Here is a 6,000-nt window from a genome sequence, read left to right on the forward strand (position 1 = left end):
TTGGTAGATCTGTTCTATCCTAGATGTTCTAATAAAGAAGATACTTTGAATGCTGAACACCAGGTACTGGTTTCAAGGGACCTGCTTATGAATTCACCATGGGCAGAAGCTTCAAGGTAAAAGGAATGCCAGGCTGGCTGTAACAATACTGGAGTGGTCAAAAAGCCCACATCGTGGACAATCTTTAAGGTCACAGAAGAACAGAGGAAGTGCAGTCAGATGATGTGGCCATAAATGTTTCAACCAGAAGAAATGAAAGCAGTCTACTCCAACCATAATCACACTCCACATTTGCATAGCACTTTAAAAGACCTTTTTTGCAGAGTTTTCACAGATTTAAGTTTATTTTATCCACACACCTTCACTCGGAGACAATTCAGAGCTAGCTGCAAAAAATTCACAGCATTTTGTGTGGGAGGAAATGAAAGCAAGGAGACAAAAAGTGATTTGCCCAATGTCACCTAAGTAATCAGAAACAAACTCAGAAATAGGACATCTCTAGGTCTCAGCTTCATAAAATCATTATTATTTTAAGATGCCTGTGAATTTGACAAACATGTTTGGTAGAAGCCTGCCAGAATGAACTCCTAATTACTTTCAGGGGCAGGTACACCTGCATCCCTACTGACGGCCCTTCCTTTCCTCCATTCCCTTCCTGGTCAGCTTCTATCCTCTTCCCTCCTCATCAAAGCCAGTTAAGGGACTGTGGGGTAATGGGACATGAGCTTTCCTTTAGCATCTGCTTATTTATTAACTCAACTTCTAAAATTAGATTAGATTGAAATTGAAAAGCAAAGAGGAACAATCAGTATTAAAGTTGGTCGTTGGCTCTAATTTCTGGTCACGCTAAGTCTGCTGTTCATCCATGAATAAAGATAAGCACAGACAGTTCTGCAGGGTGAACATAAGGCTGGACAGACTCCATTCAATTCTGGAACACATCCACCTGCTCCTTGTGACCTTGGACAAGTTATTCAACCTCTTCCACCCTCGATTTATTTAACTGAAAAAGAGTTACAAGAACCCCCTCATCTCACAAGATTCTTGGGAATATTCAATAATACACAATAGTACATAAAACCCCTCTAACAATATAACAATTATCACTTCCTGGTTGAAAAGTTAGTTGTAAAATTATGAAGAATAATATGCAGGATAAAATAAGGAGAAGTCTGTCTGATAGAGTATCTTAGTTTAGGCTGCTATAATAAAGTACCATAGAGCAGATGGCCTATAAAACCTATAAATTTAACCTTTAGGCTTCTAAACTTTGTAAATCTGAGGTCAGGATGTCAGTGTTACTTGGTGTGGACCATCTTCCCATTTGCTGACCTCCGTCTTCTGATTGTGTCTTCCAGTGGGAGAAAGCAGTGATAAAGTTCCCTGAAGTCACTTTTGTAATGGCACTTTTTTCATTTATAAGAGCTCTACTTTCATGACCAAATTATTTCCCAAGGGGCCCACTGCCTGATACTAATACACCTGGGGGCTAGGATTCAAACATATGTATTTCAGAGAAACGTAAACCTTCCATCCACTATATATAGTTATATTTTTAATTATTTATTATATTCAGAAATATAATGGCTGAGTGTTTCCAAACAGGAAATAATATTGTTTATCTGTTTGGTTAAATAGAAAACCCCTGCAATTTAGACATTGCATGTCAACATTAATAAGACATGATAGAATTAAGAGGGAAAACATTTCTTCTTCATTTCAGTTTATACATTTGTTAACTAAATTTCTGTGATGGTCTTTTGGATGTGTCCACTTGATGATAATCCCCCAGTTATTTAATCTAATATTAATTTTCTGTAGGCCGGGGATTTAGCTCAGTGGCATCATGCCTGCCTTGTAAGTCCAAGGTCCTCAGTTCAATTCCTGGTACCACGCTAAAAAAAAATAAAATAAAAATTGTGTTGCTGTGAAGGTAGTTTGTGGGTGTGATAAAGTGTAAACTAAGTTCACTGTAAGTAAAGGAAATTATCCTAGATTATCTAAGAGAACTTTGATTCACCTTAAAAAACAGAGATGAGGCTTCCCAAAGGACAAAATTCTACCCTGGGACTACAGCTTTAGCTCAGGCCTGAGAATTCCAACTTGTCCTTTCCAATGGCCTGCCCTCTGGGTTTCAGGTTCTCCTGGGAAATTCCTTGTATACATATATATTGCCGTGTACATACGTACATCTACCTGTGTACACATATTTGTATTGGCAAATGTAGATGTGTGTGAATGTATCAAGATAGCAATTCTCTAGTTTAACTTTGACTGATGCACCCTCTTTTTCCATAGCAAATGTGAATACTTATATTTTTTTAATGTAAAATATATTTTAGGTTTAAAATGACTCTGTGAGTGTGTATGATTGAACTACATGAATTGATCTTTTTTTAGACAAAATTTTTGCTTATTTTATTTTTCTTACATTTAAGAAAATTTTAGATTCACAACAGTTTGAGTAGAAAGCGCTGTGTTTCCCCCTACACTCTTTGCCCCCATATTGACAAAGCCTCCCTCACTGTCACCATCCCCCGGCAGAGTAGCACATATGTTACCATCCATGAGCCTACATTAACACAGGGTTGTCACTCAAAGTCTATGGTTCACATTGGGTTCATTCTTGGTGAGTGAACTGCTCATAAAGTGCATCACTTTTGATCCATTCTATGAGTCTGAACAAATGCGGTCATGTACCACTAGGTTGTCATAAAAGGGGTTTCGCTACCCTAAAAATGCCCTGTGCTCCATGTATTTATCCCTCCCTCCCTCCCTGCCTTCCTCCCTCCCTGCCTTCCTCCCTCTCTCCCTCTCCACAGGCCCTGGCAATCACTGATCATTTCACTGTGTAGTTTCTCCTTTTGCAGAATGATATGCTCTTTTAAGGTCAAAAGAGATCCTCATGGAAAATATATCAGATTTTCTTTTACCTATTGTGCTAAGGGATCTCGGGTTATTTTATCTGACAAGTACTGGAAAATGTGAACACTTACTGAGTCCAGTGATTAACCATGTACAGGGCCTCTATTCCTTTACTGTTCACATAACAAACTGGGAATCCATAAGAATTTCTTGTCTTGCTGTTCCTCAGGTTACTGGAAGCTCTGACAAGGATTGGACAAGTATGTTTCTAGCTTTCCCTTATTTCTCCCCACATTACGTATCATCAGATTTCAGTGTCTTATTGATTTGGGCCAGACCTTAGGTAATGTTTAGGAGTAGGGCTTAGGAGATGTTGCCAATAAAAAAGTTCCAAATAACTGTCTCTTTGTTAACCTAAAGCTTCAGACAAGCAAACATCCAACTAATGGGCCATTGCTCCTTTCATTCCTAGACAAACATAATCAGTACCACTAGGTTTGAAGATATAATCTCTCTTGCATTTTCCAATCTTTCAGACACTCTCATTGTTACTAGAATCATTTCCAGCATAACACAGCCCAGGGCCTGCAGGTCTGCTTTAATCTGAACCAAAACCATTTCTCCTTCCCAGACAAAGCAGCCAAACTTTGCTTTGTGCACTTTTCAGCTGAAATGTAGTTTCCTATTATGTTCCCAAGTAGGTCACAATCTATCTTCCTTTGCAAGCTTGTGAAGCTGCTCTGCAGGTCCTAATGAACTGGCAAGGCCAATTAAGCACCGCATAGAATATCTGTAGCCAACTAACCTAACAAAGAACAGATAGATGAATTAATACTCTGGTTTTTGTAGTTGAAGATTACCAGGAAAGAGGATTTTTTGTTTTTCCAGCCCTGCCTGAGAGAATGGTTACTCAGTTTTATCAAACTAGTATCTTTTCTCCCTTTGTTGGCCAACTAATTTCAACTAACACTTATTGAATGTCTAATATATGTTGTATGCTATGCTAATCAGTTTTACATATATAATGTCATTTAATCATCACAATAATACCTGCTCATAAGGATTGCAACAGTAAGCCGACATAGTTTGACACTTATAAGTGCCAAATTAATTTGCTTCCCAAATTCGGCAGGTAAAACACTGACAGGCTTGGGGTATATAAATAACTTGGGTTAATTAAGTTAATGTAAGAGTCCTCTGCCTCTTCTTATCTATGGCGCCTACTCAGGTAAACATCCAGATCTCAGCTGTATTGATTTACAACCAACTTGAGTGACATCCAGCCCTCAGGAACTGATTGAGTTCATAAGTTAAGGGTGCACTGTATATTAGAACTTGCACTTATGAAATGGTTGACTTCATGAAATAGATATACATAGATAGATAGATAGATAAATAGATAGATAGATAGATAGAAAATAGACTTTTTCAAAATATCTTCTTGCATGGAAACTGTTTTCTTCTGAGTATTTATTTCTTTCCCCTCAACTTGCACCTGAAATTGTTGCATAGATTTTGTAAACTGAGACTGAGGGGCAAAATGAGTCTCATGCTGGACGGCTGAAACTGAGAAATACTAACACCGGGAGCAAGTGGTGGCTGTGTCTATTCAATCTCTGAGAAGGAAGATGAGATCCAGGCAGGGGAAATGGAGCAGCCACAAAAGGAGGTAGTGCTTAATTCTTCTCTGGGTGCAGACCCCTCTCTCCAGTCTGTTGCTGGCATCAGACAGCATTTGGAAATCTCCCCAATTCCCCTGAATCATCTTCTTTTATCTAGAGTAGACAGTTTTCAGCTCCTTGGAATCAAAAGAGCTCTGATACACCAGAGAAGGCACAGAATACACTTTGGCACTGTGCTGAGGTTTGTATCAGGGATCCATTCTTTTCCTTTTTGTCCCAATACTGAGGATTGAATCCAGAGCCTTCACTCCGAGCTGCTGTTTTAATTTTCTTATTTTGAGACAGGGTCTCATCAAATTGCAAAGTTTCCCAGGAGGTCTTAAACTTGTGATCTTCCTCCCTCAACGTCCCTGAGATTACAGGTATGCACCTTTACAAAGAGCTGAGGATTCTTTTTGAAGCATTATTTTGGGGATGTAGGTGACAAAACAAATTACGAACAAGAAAAAGGGAGTATAGAATTGAGGTCAGCATGGGTACTAGAGACACTGATCAAACAGCCAAGGGGTGGGCAGCGAAGAGTTCGAGAATGTATACCACAGATGAAGGCACTTTTGTAATTACCAGAAGCAAGATGTGTAAAGAAGAAGAAAGAGGAGCCACAGTTAAGGAAGAAGAGGGCAGTGCTGAGTCACAGGAATTAGCAAGAACATCTCCAGACAGAACAAATCTTCAACAACAGCCAAAGCAGGTGCCATGGTGAAATAATTGAGAGCTGAAAAAGGGTCTTAGAGGCCACTTATGATCTAGGAGGATATTTTTACAGCTGGTTTTTCTTTCGGTTTGTTTGTTTTGGTACCAGGGATCGAACTTGGGTCCTTGTGCTTTCAGAGCAGGCAGTGGAACCACTGAGCTAAATCCCTGGCCCTGGAGGATATTTTTCATAAAAGATCTATGCATGTAAGTCTGACTGCAGTGGGTTACTGAGTTAAGTAGGCTGCAGGGAAGTTTTTGAAGTCGTAGGGAAGTTTTTAGTGAGGGTAAATAGCTGTTATTTTAGGATTTTGGTGGTGAGTGACATGAAAAGAGGGGAGTAGTTGGAGGAAGTAGCAAATCATGACTTATTTGCATTTGGGACATGGGAGATTTGAGTGTCCTATTAGCAGAAGAGATTACATGTGTATTTCCCTGTAGGAGCAGTTTGTTTACAAATGCCTGATGGAGATTTGTAACTCTCCCACCATATGTATTCTGTCTCTTTAGTAGCAAACTCTTCTCAGCTAAACACTATGTGTCCCAACCCCAGTTGCTCCTCCAATCCACCAGTTTCCATCAACAGAGTAGAAATGATGTGTGCAGCTTTCATGTCTCTCTCTTAAGCAAAGATCTTCTGCCATCTATGTGAGTTCTTTCCCTTTTCTTTTTTTTTCACCCTTTTCATATAACCCTGAAAATATACTTTCTGGTAAATCCATTCAACCAGATCTATAAGAAATGACACAGCAAGAAGATT

Source organism: Heterocephalus glaber, unplaced genomic scaffold (assembly GCF_053883595.1).
Source record: "Heterocephalus glaber isolate CG9 unplaced genomic scaffold, H.glaber_assembly_v1.0 deba00001773, whole genome shotgun sequence".
In the NCBI taxonomy this organism is placed as follows: Eukaryota; Metazoa; Chordata; class Mammalia; order Rodentia; family Bathyergidae; genus Heterocephalus; species Heterocephalus glaber.